The sequence below is a fragment of the Leucopleurus acutus genome (assembly GCF_964270905.1).
Source record: "Leucopleurus acutus genome assembly, chromosome: 2".
NCBI lineage: Eukaryota > Metazoa > Chordata > Mammalia > Artiodactyla > Delphinidae > Leucopleurus > Leucopleurus acutus.
In genome coordinates, this window is record NC_139143.1 from 119,587,863 (window position 1) to 119,604,611 (window position 16,749).

Sequence of the window (16,749 nt, forward strand, 5' to 3'; positions counted from 1 at the left end):
GGTTGTAAGTTTTTCCCTTTCATCACTTTAAATATGTCCTGCCACTCCCTTCTGGCTTGCAGAGTTTCTGCTGAAAGATCAGCTGTTAACCTTATGGGGATTCCCTTGTATATTAAGTGTTGCTCTTCCTTTGCTGCTTTTAATATTTTTTCTTTGTATTTAATTTTTGATAGTTTGACTAATATGTGTCTCGGCATGTTTCTCTTTGGGTGTATCCTGTGTGGTACTCTCTGTGCTTCCTGGTCTTGATTGACTATTTCCTTTCCCATATTAGGGAAGTTTTTGACTATAATCTCTTCAAATATTTTTTCAGACCCTTTCTCTTTCTCTTCTTTTTCTGGGACCCCTATAATTCGAATGTTGGTGCATTTAATGTTGTCCCAGAAGTCTCTGAGACTGTCCTCAATTCTTTTCATTCTTTGTTCTTTATTCTGCTCTCTGGCAGTTATTTCCACCATTTTATCCTTCAGCTCACTGATCCGTTCTTCTGCCTCAGTTATTGTGTTACTGATTCCTTCTAGAATTTTTTTAAATTTCAGTAATTGTGTTATTCATCAGTGTTTGTTTACTCTTTAGTTCTTTTAGATCCTTGTTAAAGTTTCTCATGTTTTCTCCATTCTGTTCCTGAGATTTTGGATCATCTTTGGTATCATTACTCTGAATTCTTTTTCAGGTAGGTTGCTTATTTCATCTTCATTTATTTGGTCTTGTAGGTTTTTACCTTGCTCCTTTGTCTGTAACAATTTTTTTCGTCATTTCTTTTTTTTGCTGGGTGGTGCTGTATTCCTGTCTTACTGGTTATTTGGCCTGAGACGTCCATCACTGGAGTTGCAGGCGGTTGGATAGAGATGGGTCTTGGTGCTGAGATGAGGACCTCCAGGAGGCCTCACTCCAATTGATATTTCCTGGGGTCTGAGGTTCTCTGCTAGTCCAGCAGTTTGGACTCAGAGCTCCCACCACAGGAGCTCAGGCCTGACCTCTAGCCTGGGAACCAAGATCCCGCAAGCCGGTTGCTGGGGGTTCTTCCCGTTCCCTTAGGTGTCCATGGCCCCCCACTGGTGCCTGGTAGGTACCCTAGTTGTGAGGAGACACGAATTCCATGTCCTCCTAGTACGCCATGTTGACTCCGCCCCCTCTTGACATTGTCTTCTGCAGAACAAAGTTTTTAATTTGAATGAAGTCCAGCTTATTAATTATTTCTTTCATGGAGGATGCTTTTGATTTGTATCCAAAAGGCATCACTTTACCCAAGGTCATCTAGATTTCCTTCTGTGATATCTTATAGGAATTTTATAGTTTTGCATTTTACATTTAGGTCTATGATGCATTTTTAGTTAATTCTCACAAATGGTGTAAAGTCTGGGTCTATATTAATTCCTGGGTTGTGCAAGTACCTTATAATAACAAAATAATCCTGATTTCTCCCTCCCTTTTCTTGTGTCATTTCTGTCGTTCATTTTACTTATATATAAACGTACATAAGCATATATATATACACACACACATATTAAAGATATGTAGATAAGCATACCTAATCCCATACATTGTTGCTTTTGTTATTTTGAACAAACATTTGTCAAAAGATAAAGAAAAACAAAAACAAATTTTATCTTCACTATTCCTTCTTTGATGCACTTCCTTTCTTTTTGTAGATCCGAGTTCCTGACCCATATCATTTTTCTTCTCTCTAAAGAACTTTTTTTTTTAACATTTCTTGCAAGGCAGGTCTACTAGCAAAATATTCCTTCAATTTTTGTTTGCCTGAGAAAAATCTTTATTCCCGCTTCAGTTTTGAAGGACAATTTTGCAGTGTACAGCATTCTAATGTGGTAGGTTTTTTCTTTCAACATCTTCAATATTTCATCCCACTCTTCTTTCTTGCATGATTTCTGAGAAGTTGAATATAATTCTTATCTTTGTTTCTCTATAAGTGTTTCCCCCCACCCCTCCCCCACCCCCAGCTTCTTTTAGGAATTTTTCTTTGATTTTGTGTTGTTTGAAAATGATATGCCTAGGTGGAGAGGTTGTTTTTGTTTTTATTTTAGTTTTTGTTTTTGTTTTCATTTATCCTGCTTGGTGTTCTCTGGGTTTCCTGGATATGTGGTTTGGTGTCTGACATTAACTTGGGAAATTCTTAGTCATTATTGTTTCAATTAGTTCTTCTGTTAGTTTCTTCTTCTGGTATTCCTATTGCACATATGTTACACCTTTTGTAGTTGTCCCACAGTCCTTGGATATTCACTTCTTTTTTTTTTTTTATTTGTTCTTTTTAACTTTTGGAAGTTTCTATTGCTGTATCCTCAAGCACAGAGATTCTTTATTCAGCTGTATCCAATCTACTAACAAGCCCATCACAGGCATTCTCCATTTCTGTTTTACTGGTTTTGACCTCAAGCTTTTCTTTTTGTTTTTTTTTCTAAGGATTTCCATCTCTGTTTACATTGCCCATTTGTTCTTTCATTCTGTCTACTTTATCCACTAGATCCCTTAGCATATTAATCATAGTTGTTTTAAATTCTTGGTGTGATAATTCCAACACCAGCGATGTTAGCAGGAAAACAGGTTGCATCCTAATTTCTTTTGATATTTGTTAGGTAAATAAAGCAGCTCAGTATTTCGGGGAGCCCTAAGACATTATTCAGCTTCTGGGACACATGTCTGGTTCTGATGTGTGATCTGTCTCTTAAAAAAAGTGAGGTTTTTTTTTTTTTTTCTATGTAGTATACCTTGTAACTTTTTCTTGATAACTGGACATGATGTACCTGGTAAAAGAAACTTCTGTATATAGGCCTTTAGTAATGTGGCAGTGATGTGTGGGAAGAGATGGACAGTTCTATAGTCCTATTTTTAGGACTCAGTCTCTTGCCTCTGGACTTTGAAATTCACAAGTATTTTTCTCCCTGCTTAGGTGGGACAGGATGGGATGGAGTTGGGTATTTCCCTTCCAGGCCAGTTAGGCTCTGATAATACCTCAGCAGATTACCTCTGGTTAACTAGTTTCCCCTGGGGGCAGGCCTTATTAAGAACAGCTGTGTTTTGATGCGCTGACCTATTTCAAAATGGCTCCTTTTCCCCCTCCCCTGCTGGAAGCCTGAGGGGATTTTTCTTAGATATTTGCTGTGAGAAACTGGTCAAGTTCTTGGAGGTAAAACTCACAAAATTTGGGGCACTCCCTAAGACTGGGTCCCCTGTAGTTTTTAACTCTTAGAATTGTCCACATTGTGCCTTCTTTAATTGATTAATTACAGTTCAGGTTTTCCTACCCTGGCACTGGTACCCACAGTAGTTTCTGCTCAAGAATCTCTGCTCAGGTAAGCTGTGACTCCCTGCATTTGCCTGTCTGTCTCTCCAATATTAGGGGCAGAGGTTTGCCCTGTGTTCTCCCTCTCTTATGAATCCAAGAAGCAATGCTTGTTTTTCAGTCTGTTCAGCTTTTTACTTGTTAGCACTGAGTGGTGATTTCCAAGATTCTTACGTGTGGAACTGAAAACAGTGTTCCTGGGTTTTTTGCCCTGGCTGGAGGGATTTGTGAATCTCCAAGCTACCTGGGTCCCTGCTGAGATATACTGTGTGCTATAAGTGGTCTTCCACCTGACCAACCAGGCCCAGGAAAAACACTCACATGCAGAAGAGTCTTCCCTGCTTAGAAAATATGATGGGGTCCTGCCTGAGATGAGACCTATATATATACAGTGGTCCCTGGTATCTGTGAGGGATTGGTTCTAAGACCCCCTGCAGATTCCAAAATCTGAGGATACTCAAATCCCTTATATGAAATGGCATAGTATTTGCATATAGCCTACACAATCCTCTTGTATACTTTAAAGCAACTCTAAATTACTTATAATACCTAATATAATGCAAATGCAATGTAAGTAGTTGTAAATACAATATAAATGCTATGGAAGGCAGTTACACTAACCACGATACCATCAACGCCTCTGTAAATGCTATGTAAATAGTTGCTAGAGTGTTGCAAATTCATTCTACTTTCTACCTCTGTGAATTCACTGCTGTAGATAACTCATATGGGTGGAGTCATATTTGTCATTTTGTGAATGGCTTATTTCTCTTAGTATAATGTCTTCAAGTTTCTTCCATGTTGTAGCATGTGTCAGAATTTCCTTCCTTTTAAAGGCTGAATACTATCATAGCATAAATATACCATGTTTTGTTAAACCATTCATCCCTCATCGGACATTTGGGTTGCTTCTGCCTTTTAACTATTGTAAAGAAAGCTCTATGAACATGGGTGTACAAATATCTGTTCAAGTCTTTGTTTTCAGTTATCTTCGGTATATACCCAGAATTGGAATTGCTGGATTGTATGGTAATTTTATTTTAATTTTTTTTTGAGGAATTGCTATGCTATTTTCCTCAATGGCTATCCCATTTTACATTCCCCCCAGCAATGCACAAGGGTTCAATTTCTCCACATCCTACAAATACTTGTTATCTTCCTTCCTTCCTCCCTCCCTACCCCCTTCTCTCCCTTCCTTCCTTCCTTCCTTCTTTTTTTCTTTCTTAATGGTAATAGCCATCCTAATGGGTATAAAGTGGTATCTCACTGTGGTTTTGATTTTCATTTCCCTCATGATTAGTTATATTGTTCGTCTTTTCATGTGCTTGTTGACCATTTGTATATCTTTGGAGAAATGTCTGTTCAAGTCTTTTGCCCATTTTCTAATCAGCTTGTTGGTTTTTGAGTTGGGTCAGAAATCTGATTTTTTTTTTAATGGTCTTCACCAAATGTTAAATAGTAGTTACCAGATAAACATTTTTTAAAATACTGTGAAAAAACCATGGAGGTCAAACCCCATCAGCCAGGTGGCTCTGGCCCGAGTACTGCCAGTTCACTGTCTCTGCTTTAGACAGGTATGGATGGTTCTGAGGGGCGTAGTCCAGAAAACAAAGCATAGTGAGAAGGACCAAATGAAGGGCATTCACTGTTTAACAAATAGTGTTTTCCAAAATCCCATTTCTTCCTTTTTATTACCAAAGCCAAAATCCATATGCCTTACCTGTGCTCACCATGGCAGTGAAAGCAAATGGCATATTTGACTTTATTTAAGGGAGGGCCTTACTTGGTGGGTAGTCAGAGAAAACTTCTCTTCAACTGAATGTGAAGTATTAAAGATCTTTGTCCCATTTTACAACTTTCCACCAAAGAATATTCCTTTGTCAAACATCTGTTGATTCACTGACTGTTTACAGGAAGAGAAAATGGCACATTGATATGAAACTATATTAACTAGATAACTCGAGACAGCAACTGACCTCCATACTGATCTCTTCTGGCACTGGCGGGAAAGGTGCTTCAAGGGGGCTCAGTGGAACCGACCTGGACTGGAAGGCCCTGAGACTGATTTCTGCCCCACTACTATCTATCTTGCTGTGTGACCTGCCCTACTGACTTCTGTTTCTTCCCCTATAAGATGGGCTTAATAGCACCTCCTTGGAGGGGCTTTTGGAAGGAGTAAAAGATTTTTTTTTTAAGTGGAAGTGCTTTTTATATGTAATGTTCTATGCAGGGCTAATCTTCGAACTGTCCTTTTTCCAAGTCCCCATAGTCCTGGGAACAAGAGTGGGAGTGGGTGACACTTGCCCTGAAGTACAGTCTGGGCCTCCTTGAGTGTTAAAACTTAGCACCTTGCCCCCTGAAGGTCAGTCAAGTTTTTTTCTGCTGTAAGCATTATTGTCCTTGACATTTTCCATTTGGCAGCCTGCATGCCTCCACCTGACTTGCTGGGAAGCCACAACCATCCTCTCTAACACATCCCTGGCAAAGATACTGCTGTGGTCAGCCAGGGTGGCCCCGGTGTTTTGCGACCCACACCAGGACACGCTTAGTACTTGCCCCTCAAGCTCCTGCCCAACCCGCTCAGGACTCAGAAGTACCTCCCCACAAGCGAGCACAGTTCTCCAGGCCAAAGTCTCTGAAACTCAAGCAAAGTACAGGGTCTTTAAAGACAGAAAACATTCTCACAGATCCTGAGAATACATTCGAGGACCTCTAGGAATCTTTGGGTCCCAGTGGAGGGAGCAGTGTTCTTGGATACCCAGTGATGGAAAACAGGAAGGCACATGACTGAGACAGACATGGCCTTCCACACCCCAGACCCTCTCCCGGCTGTGCTAGGAGAGAGCTGCCAGCTGTGTCACCTTGGGCAAGTTTATCAGCATCTTGAGCTTCAATATACTCTTCTGTAAAATTAGAGTGATAATATCCATCTTATCAGTATGATGAGAGGGCTAAATGGGATATCAAACTAAAAGTGCCTGGTATTCGGAGGGAGCTTAAAAAGTTAATTCTTCAACAGCTTAGAGGTGGAGAAGAGTACCAAGGGTGGGGCTGGGAAGTGTTTGCCAGGTACCAGCCAGAGGAGCAGCCTGCACATTCTTCATCTCCAAGGAGCCAGGGTCTAAGTACTGGGTATTCTCAGGCCACCTAGTGAGTTTCCTGTCCTTGGTGGCTGGTTTCCTGAGGTGTGGGAAGGTTGTAGCACCAGGAGTCAGTGTCCTACAGGCCCATTCTCTGTCCATCTTCACCCCTTCTCCCAGGGGGCTTAGGAGCCCTGGTATGAATACAGCTCCTGGGTGTCTGCCTGATGGCCAAATTGTCCCAGAATGGGTAGGAAGATTGGGCTCTTTGCTGTGCATTTCTTCACAGATGACCATGGCTATCATTATTCAGGGCTGAGCCCGTGGAGAAAATCGTGTAACTGTGCAGATTAGGGCCATGACAAATTCATGGTTTTCAAAATCTGCTAACCATTAGCGATCCTTTTGTCACGGGCCAGCTCCTTCTCCTGTTTCCCTCAGCTGCTCTTCCAAACCTTAACCCTTGCCCATAAGTCTCCTAACTTACCTCTACCCCCACCCTCTCTGAACATGGACTGGCCTTCACTTTTCCAGGAAAACCAGTGTGCTAGGTACCGACCTTCCCATTCTCACCCCGCATCTTCAAAGTTGTCCACCTGGCAGCAATCCTTCCCTCTTCCCCTCCAGCCTGAAGAGATGGGAGGCCTGTTCTTCTGTTCAAGGGCACTCCTTCTGTAGTGAACTCTTGTTCTTTTTGCCTCAACCACGTCCCTTCTTCTAAGAAGCCCAATTGCCTTTTTGGAATGATCCTTTTCCTTTCTTAATCCATGTGGTTGAGTTGGCGTTGACCCTACCCCAACTCCTGCTCCAGAGAGGACATGTGACCAGTTTGGGGCCAATCAAAACACACCAACTTTCTGGCTACAGAAATAGGTCAGAATGAGCACATAACTGAAACCTGAGCCCCTCAGAGTCAGTCCAGAGACTCTTGGCAGAGCCATTGAGATGTAGTTTATTTTACCGAAACCATTGACCTCATGAGCCATGTAATGATGGAGATGAGGGCACCATATTTGCTACTACATGGGTCCAGACTGCTTGAGAAAAGTGGGACTGGGAGGGAGAGAGAGGGAGAGGGAGAGAGATGCCCGAAAACATTTTGTTGAGTCTTTGCAGGCAGCCATGCCTGGATATTTTTCAGTTACATGAATTAGTCAGTTCTCTTTTTCTCTTAAGCAGGTTGGGTTACTGGAACTTCCAACTAAAGAGGCCTGAAAGAAAACACCCTCTCTTCTAAATCCTAATGTCACTAGGAAAGGACTATATCTGTGTCTGTGTTGTTCATTCCAGCACTTACGACAGTGCCTGGCACATAGTAAGTGCTCAATAAATACCTATTAACTAACACTACCTGTAACTAGTGTTGATGGTCCCATCTCTTTACCTCACATCCATCTTTGTTCCTTTATCATTTTCCTTCCTGTGTTTTAAGCCTCTCCTTTCCTCAGACATTGTATATGTTCAAGTCCCCTTAATCCTATAAATAGAGCCAAGCACATAACAACAGAACAAAAATCTTCCTTCCTTATGGCATTTCTTTCTAGCACCCTGACCTACTTTTCCATCTCATCTGAGCTTTTCAAAAACATATTCTTAGCTCACTGCAACCTGGCTTCTCTCCCAACTGTTTCAACGATGTCACACTCATCAGTGACATGAAAGCACGTAGTCAGACTCTCCACCAGGAACTCATTACTGTCTGCACAGCCGACTGATCCCCCTTCTTCCTAGGAGGCAGGATGTCCCTCAGAATCCCAGACCCCACCCACTGAATCTCAGCTCACAGCTCTTCCCTTTGCCTGAAAGTTATGCTTGAAGTCTAGCCTTCCTTTAGCAGAGCATCTGGAATTCTGTTCCTGCATTGGAACTGCTGCAGCACAAGCTCTTTCTCCTTGGCCTTTGTATATTGCCCCAGATGTCAAAGTAGGTCAGGTCTCTGTCATCCAGGGTGTCGGGGGCCTACACTGATGTCACATTTTGACCTTTGGACTTACACCAAGTGGAGGCTGGTCATTGTGGCTCAGCCATCCCCCATGGCTGGCACTCTCAGCCCAATCATTTTCAGAGGCCAGTCTTCTAGGTCAGCCCTTCAGGTGTTGAACTGGGAATATTTGTGCCACCTCTAGGATTAGATTAGGGATAAATTTCTTTGTATTTGGGTTATTGTACTATTACCAAAGGCCATTTCAGGAAAGGGACTATGAAAGAAAGTGCCTTGTCACATTGATCCAGGAACCCCTCTGAAGGTTAATCCTGGCTTGTTCTGATGACCTAACAATAGTGGAGGATTCTAGGCATCTAAGTCGAAAATTATGACTTCATCCATATAACAAGTGAACGTGCACAAATGAATAATTTATAGAGGCTTTAGAGGTAAATGCTATCTGTTCATCCTGCTAGCTTTGGAAGACAACAGAGTCCTCCAGTGGCTCCATCTCTTTCATTTATCCATTCAGCAAACATTTGGCAAGCATCTACCACCTGCATGGAGTTTATTAACCACATAGGGACAAAAATCATGTAGATAAATAGCTTTAATAAAATGTACCATTAAATTTCAAACAGGTTTCCTTCTGTTAAAGGCCACATGGAGCCTTAAGAGTAAGAGTTAAGTCAACATCAATGAAATACTCATTTAATCTGGTAAAACACCAGCTCATCTCATTCCGTGATGACTAAACTTGGCCTCACATCAGAGTCTAGACCAGTGGCCTGGGGTGGACCCTAGGAACTAGGTTTTCTAACAATGCCCCAGAGTGATTCTGATGTGCCCCTGAGTTTGGACATCATGGGTCTATTTTACCCTTTGCCTTCAGAACTGGACTTGACATCTCGGTGTCACTTGATGGTATCTCCTTCTTGAAAATGGGTCATTTCTTGATTCCCTAACTGCACCCCTTCTGGTTCTCTCCTATCCCTTTTTCTCAGACTCTTTGCCTGCTACTTCTTTTCTATCAGCCACTTCTTAGTTTTCTATGGCTATCGAAACCTCAAACTTAGTGTCTTGAAATAACACAAATTTATTATTTTACCGTTCTGTAGGTTAGAAGTCCAATGTGGGTCTCAGCAGGGCTGAGTTTCTTTCTGAAGACTCTAGGGAAGGATCCATTTCCTTGCCTTTTCCAGCTTCTAGCGGCTCATGGCCCTTCTCTGTCTTCAAAGCCAGTAATGGCTGGTGGAGTCTTTCTCACATTTCATTGCTCTGACCATGCGTCTGTAGTCACATCTCCTTCTCTGACCCTCCTCCTTCCTTCCTCTTCCACTTTTAGGGGCTCTTCCCTTCCTGCATCTTCACAGCCAGCGGCATGAGGCTGGGTCGTTCTCACACTGCATCACTCTGACCTCTTCTGTCTCCTGCTTCCACTTTTAAAGATTTTTGTGATTATATTGGGCCCACTTGAGTAGTCAGTAATACTCTCCCTATTTTAAGGTCTGCTGGTGTGCAACCTTCCGGGCATTTGGATGTGGATGTCTTTGGGGGAAGGCATCATTCTGCTGCTGCAGGGCCCTTTGTTGTTGTTGTTGTCTAGCCCTCCCTTTGCAAACTCAGGATTTCTTGGGGCCCAACAGGCCATATAAGTAAGTGAATCAGGACAGAGAGACAGTGGTGAACTGGATGCCCCTTTTAAATGGGCAGCGGCTGATCTACTATGGCCATTTTCTGCTATGTGAGAATGTGGTCCCAGTGTTGCCGGATCTTCTGATTTTTTAAAAAAGCCAGAATTTTAGATTTCCTTTCTTTGTTATATCTTCCAATGTTTAAATGTTGCCAATAAATTTATCTATTTAAAAGTATTACACAAGCCAAACCAAAAACATCTACTGGTATACTTGGCCTTGAGCTATCCATCTGTAACTTCTGCCCTGCACATTACCCCTGAAACAATCACATTATGCCTAAGGATTCAACCACCCCCAAGCTATGCTGGATGACTCCCAAACCTATGAGTCCATCTAGACCTCTCTGATGAGCTGAGAACATCTCTGATTACATTCCCCATGGCCACACCCGCTTGTGATCTCCCTGCACAAATCTGCTTCTCAAGCCTGAAACATGGGGGTCCTTTACTTTCTGATCCAATGGTCACCAAGTGCCATAATTCATCCCCTTCTTTGCATTTTATGGGGGACCTTGATTGCCCCCTTTACTGGATTATTGTAACACTCTTTATACTCATCCCTTAGGATCTATTCTTCATCCTTACCTGATTCCAGCCTAAGCTCTAAAATGCATCATAGGGCACATCATCTTTCTCTTCTACTTAACATCCTTCAGTCGTTTTCAGGAACCCACAGGATAAGGTCCAAAGTTCTCAATATGGCCTTCCATGCCTCTCATGATGGCAGCCTGCATTACCTCTCCAACCTCACTTTTAAAATAAATTTATTTATTTTATTGGCTGCATTGGGTCTTCATTGCTGGGTGCGGGCTTTCTCTAGTTGTGGCGAGTGGGGGCTGCTCTTCGTTGCGGTGCATGGGCTTCTCATTGCGGTGGCTTCTCTTGTTGCGGAGCACGGGCTCTAGGTGCTTGGGATTCAGTAGTTGTGGTACACAGGCTCCAGTAGTTGTGGCACGCAGGCTCAGTAGTTGTGGCGCACGGGCTTAGTTGCTCTGTGGAATGTGGGATCCTCCTGGACCAGGGATCAGACCCATGTCCCCTGCATTGGCAGGTGGATTCTTAACCACTGTGCCACCAGGGAAGTCCCATCACTTTCCCATTGCTGTCTGGGATGCCAGTATTACAGAACAGTAATTGCAGTGCCCTGTGTACATGATGTGGTTTAACACCTGCTCTTCCCTTTGCCTGGAATGCCCTTCCCCACTGATATCCCAGGAGACCTACTCATCCTTAAAGCAAAGCTCAGGTCTTATCTGTGAGACGTTCCCTGACTCCTTCCCCCTTTCCACAGTGCTTCCTCCCAGGTCTCACTGCTTTACTTAGGCATTTTTTATTGAACCTGTCTCACGTGATTTTAAGTATTTGTTCACATATATGTCTCCCATCTTTGTGTCTTATAATTTTTGTGTCATGAGTACTTAACACAGGGCCTCACAACAGACACGCCTAATAATATTTCTGAATGAACAAATAAATGAATGAAGGAACCATGCTAGACAGATAACATCTATCCTATTTATAATCAAAATTACCCCAAGGAGTTGTAATTCTTTGATGAGTTTCTCATTTCTCCCTTCAAACAAGTTTCTATCTTCCACCAGCTGCAGAAGCTCTTTGAATGATTTAAAATGCAGAATTCAAAATTGGCTGCCAAGAAACGCCACTTCCTTTCCTTTCTAGAATAACACGATTTTCCCCGTGACCCAGACAAAACAACCTTTGGCTAATGTTTCATATAACGAGGAATTTTCAGGGAAAAGGAGGGTTAGCCAGAGTGGATTTTAGCTTTTCTCATTTCCCCAGTATTCCCTAGGTGTTCCTTCCAGGTGTGAAGACCCTCTTCTGTCTAGATGCACAGGAGAAAGCCACTCCAGGTCAGGAGTTTAATCCCATAGTGATGCCACCTCAGGAAGTGCCAGGACCCTGTGAACCTTGCAGGCTCCTGCAACACAGTCATAGATCTGGGGAAGGATGACAATTTACAAGGAGTTTCTCTCTCAGACAGAGAGCAGATTAGTCATCTTTCTAAAAATGGGAGGAACAGGCACAAAGCGGCACTTGTCTTCTCGGGGAGCCTGGCCAGCAAAGCTTGTAGACCGACTGGAAGAGCTGGGCTAAGATCAGCCTCAAGGCTGATCTCAGCCTCACAGTCACTTACAATTGGCCCAAGTGTAGTAGGGCAGATGCCAGGGGCAAAAAAGAAAATCCAGTTCCTGGACCCACATTGCTCTTCAGCTAGTTACCAGACAGCAATCACCTTTTTGATGTCCGAGGTTTTTCTCTTCTCCTATGTCCCTGGTATATCAGCTCCCACTGCTCCTTGAGGGAAAGGGACAAGGGGGAAGAGAATGAACATCCAACTGTACACCTAATGTGAACCAGGAAATGCATTAGATGCTTCAGAGGCTTTCCTTTTTTAATATTTTAATTTTATTTGCATTCTTAAATCTCCATTTTATAAGTGAGGAGACAGGACCAGTGAGGCCAAGTAACTTGCTCAATTCTACACAACCAGGAAATGATAGGGCTGAGATATTATTCCAGGTAGGTGTTATTTTAAAGCCCATGCTTGTTCCACTTACGATGCTGCTGATATAGGAAAATAGTTGTAAAATCTAATTTTTGTGCTTGTGTACCAAAATTGACAGCTTATGTTAGCTCATCCAGTTTATAGTCTTATTGGGCTAATGTGCCCAGAGTGTTCTCAGGCCAACATTCAGGCAATCAGTCAACATACATTCAGTGAAGGGACTACCAGATTGATCCAAAGAGACACAAGACTTGGCCCTGACCTGCCAGGACTTACAGGCTGTCTGGCAAGATGAAGAAAGTAAGGAGTAAAGCAAGAGTACTGTGATAGCATAGGAACTGTAACAAGTAAGCATGTCGGCAACTCTGGACATTTCTACCGTGACACCCATGATGGTGATGACCTCATATGTGACACACTCCCCTGGGTGTTTGTGGGGTCAGAGCTGTCACGTCTCCTCTTTTGCCCACTTAAAGTGTGTTAGACTGCAAGTAATTGAGAGGATGTTGTCAAAGAGATTACTTGAATCAAAAAGGATCTTTGGTAGTTTAATTATTAATAACTAAATATCAGTTGTCATCTTACAATAGATGACAGTACATCCATGTGATTCTAATGTGCCTGAGAATCACTGCAGGGGGACAGCTGAATATCTCCTGTGGACAAAACATGATGTGAGCTGAGAGGAGGGGGACCTTGATGGGGCCAGAGCAGCCTGGGGTGTCTTCCAGGAATGAGCAGATGATGTAGACTCAAGTCTAGCATTGTGCCTGGCATGTGGAGGAGATTCACGAATGAACTGAACTGAAAAACGCAGGGCACACAATGCCAAAGACCTACAGATGCTGGCTGGTCACCAGGTCCAGCACGAGGCAGGACTGCCTTCCTCCAATGCAATGAAGACACAAAGGTAAGCCCTCCCGCTCCCTCCCTGCAGCTACAGTATCTCAGATAGAGAATCAGGCAGACTGAATTTCCTGAAGGAACTGCATGATTTATCAGACTGGATTATGTTTTAAATTGAATAGCATGAAAACTGTTTCTTGCCTTAGCCAGAGAGGAGGGGCTAGAAGCGGGGTGGGGTGGTGGGAGATCAGATTAAGAAGGGATAAAATAAAGGGTGACCCTAAGTGGAGGGTGAAATAAATTTTGTGACTCTATAACATTTATATTGCTACTTGCTGGTTTTTCAACTATAGATATTCTCTTATGCTACTCCATTGTGTTTTCTCCCTTTTCATCTTAATTTTTGATAGTTAACAACACTGTCTTTAGCTCTTCTACTGGTACCTTTGTGTAACTTCAAATTATATACTTAAATCTCCCTTTCTTGTCCCATGAACTTTCAGGGATGTCCCCAAATTCCCATCATATAAGATAAGGGCACTTTTCTATCCATTACACGTTTCGCCTTCTAATTTCTGTCATTTGGATAATTAATGTTTATCTTCTGTAACTATACTCGAGTCTTTTTTTTTTTTTGCGTTACGCGGGCCTCTCACTGTTGTGGCCTCTCCTGTTGCGGAGCACAGGCCCTGGACGCGCAGGCTCAGTGGCCATGGTTCACGGGCCCAGCCTCTCCGCGGCATGTGGGATCTTCCTGGACTGGGGCACGAACCCGTGTCCCCTGCATTGGCAGGCGGACTCTCAACCACTGCACCACCAGGGAAGCCCTCGAGTCTTATTTTACATTATATGTAGGTTGATTCAAAATGGTTGAGAATCAAAAATAAAGTTGTTCCTTTGAGCATGAAATACTTTCCCCTGCAGGGCCACATGTCAATACCATGATGCCAGCACCTCCAGGAGCAGAGCTGCCGTTGTAACAAATTTCTCTAAGCTGAGCACGACACAACACAGTTGCTTAATAGCTTACTAAAACAACACACATCTATAGTTTTGGGAGTCAGAAGTCCTCCAGGAGTCTCACTGGGTTAAAATCAAGGTATCAGCAAGGCTGGTTTCTTCTGGAGGCTCTAGGGGAGAAAATTTGTTTCCCTGCCTTTTCCAGCTACTAAAGGTCACTTACATTCCCTGGCTCATGGCGCCTTCCTCCATTTTCAAAGCAGGTAACATTGCATTTCTCTGATCCTTCTTCCCTTCATCACATTTCTTTCTGACCATAGCCCATAAAAGTTGTCTGTTATTAAGGACTCATATGATCTGATTGGGCCTACCTGGATAATCCAGGATAATCTGCCCATCTCAGATTCCATAATCTTAATCACATTGCAAAGTCCCTTTTGCTGTGTAAGGTAATATGTGCACAGGTTCCAAGGATTAGGGCATGGACATTGTTGAGGAGTCATTCTGCCTACCACACAAAAATGAAATGTTCCTGGTGTTGAGAAAAAATGGATTCTACTTCTCATGCTCCATCAGTTGCTCAAAATCCACACCATACATTAATGTGCTTCATTTTTAGACTACAATTTTCTTATTTAGGTTTTTTTATTGTTTTTAGTAGAGCCTTTTATTTTTCTGTCTTTCTTAAAAGAAGTGTATTTTCTCTTTACCAAATCCTTAATACCTACCTGCTTTTCTCTTCCATCCTATGCATTATTAATATCACCTAATTATTCTTCTCTTTTTTTTTTCTTTGAATTGAGGTAAAGTTGAGTCTTCTTTTTTTTTAAACCAGTTTTTTTGGAACTCACCCAATTCTTGTTCTAGTTGGGAGCAGTTGTTCTCTAGGTCCATTGTTCTGTCTTCACTTTGGGTTTCTTGTCCTTGAACTCTTGGTATGAGCCCACCATTTCATATATTCTACATCTTCATATTTGTTGTTTTTCACTCCAGTCCCCAAGCAGCTTCTCATGAAACAATACGTGGAAGAGAACCTCTCTGAGTTCTTACATGTGAAAAATGACCTCTCTCAGTCTTTTGCATTGCTTCGTTGTCTTGTATTCATTTCTATTACTTTAATTCTGATTCTGAATATGATTTGGCTTTCTAAAAAAAATTGTCATTTATATTTTTTCTGTGAATTATTCATTTTCTTTTTTCAAAATTTTAGTTGGATTATCTTCTGCTAGAGCTATATTTATATATAGTGAAGATTAATCCTTTGTAATACATATTACAAAATTTTCTTCCAGAATAATGTTTATTAAAAATTTTTGGAGCTTTTTGTTTCATATATTTTAAATTTATGGTTTAAATTTACAGTGTTCAGTCTTTTCCTTCATGGCTTCAGGGTTTTGGGTTTTGTTTAGGAAGACTTACATATTCCAAGTTATACAAATGTTATTCTGATTTTTTCTAATAAATGTGTACTTCTATTGTTTACATTTTATTTTTAAGCCACCTGGAATTTGATTCTATGTTTGTTATAATTTGTTAAAATTTTCAAACAAATCAACACCATTTAGATATTTATTGTATCTCTTCCCCCACTGTTTGAAATACAATCTGCATTGGATTATAAACTTTTATATTCTTAGGACTAATTCTGAACTATTGTTTTGTATTGATCTATTTGTCTGGCCCCTCAGCAGTACTTTGTTGTTTTAATTACAAAAGCTTTACAAAGTCTTAAGATACCCAGGACAACTTACCTCTCCTTGTTATCTTACTGAATCATCTTATAGAATTTTATATGTGTATGTGAAATCTTGAGAATAAGGTTGATAAACTCCATAAAAATTCTCTAGGATTTTGATTGGATATCATTGAATTTATAGATTAACTTGAAGAGACTTTACAATATTGACTCTTGTTAAAGAATAAATTATTTTGACACTTGTTAAATTGGTGATGAAGACTTTATTCAGGACTATTGCAATAGGTGTCAAGACTATCACAATGTGGGAGAGAGATCAGGTTCAACTCCGAATACAACAAAGACAAGTGGAAATTTCTAGCCAATGAGCAGAGTGAGGGATGTCAGTGGATGAAAAATTATTAAGAAGAGACATAAAGAGGAGGGGGGTTCTTGTAAACCAACTTAACAGGATTCTTGCTGAAGGAAGGCAATAGTGATAAGATATCAAATATGGGGGGATTCTCACCAAACTGACTTTGCAAGATTCTTCTAAAACTGGGCTAAGCAGGCTGAAGACAGGTCCCAAGGATGAGGCTGGGTGAAAAAGAGGTCTCAGAGGAGACTGTCTACAGTTTGGTCAAAGAGGGAGTTTTTGTCACTCTTTCCATCCAGAAACATGATTGTTCTCTATATTATTCAAACTATATACTATGTACTTCTACAAAGATTCACAG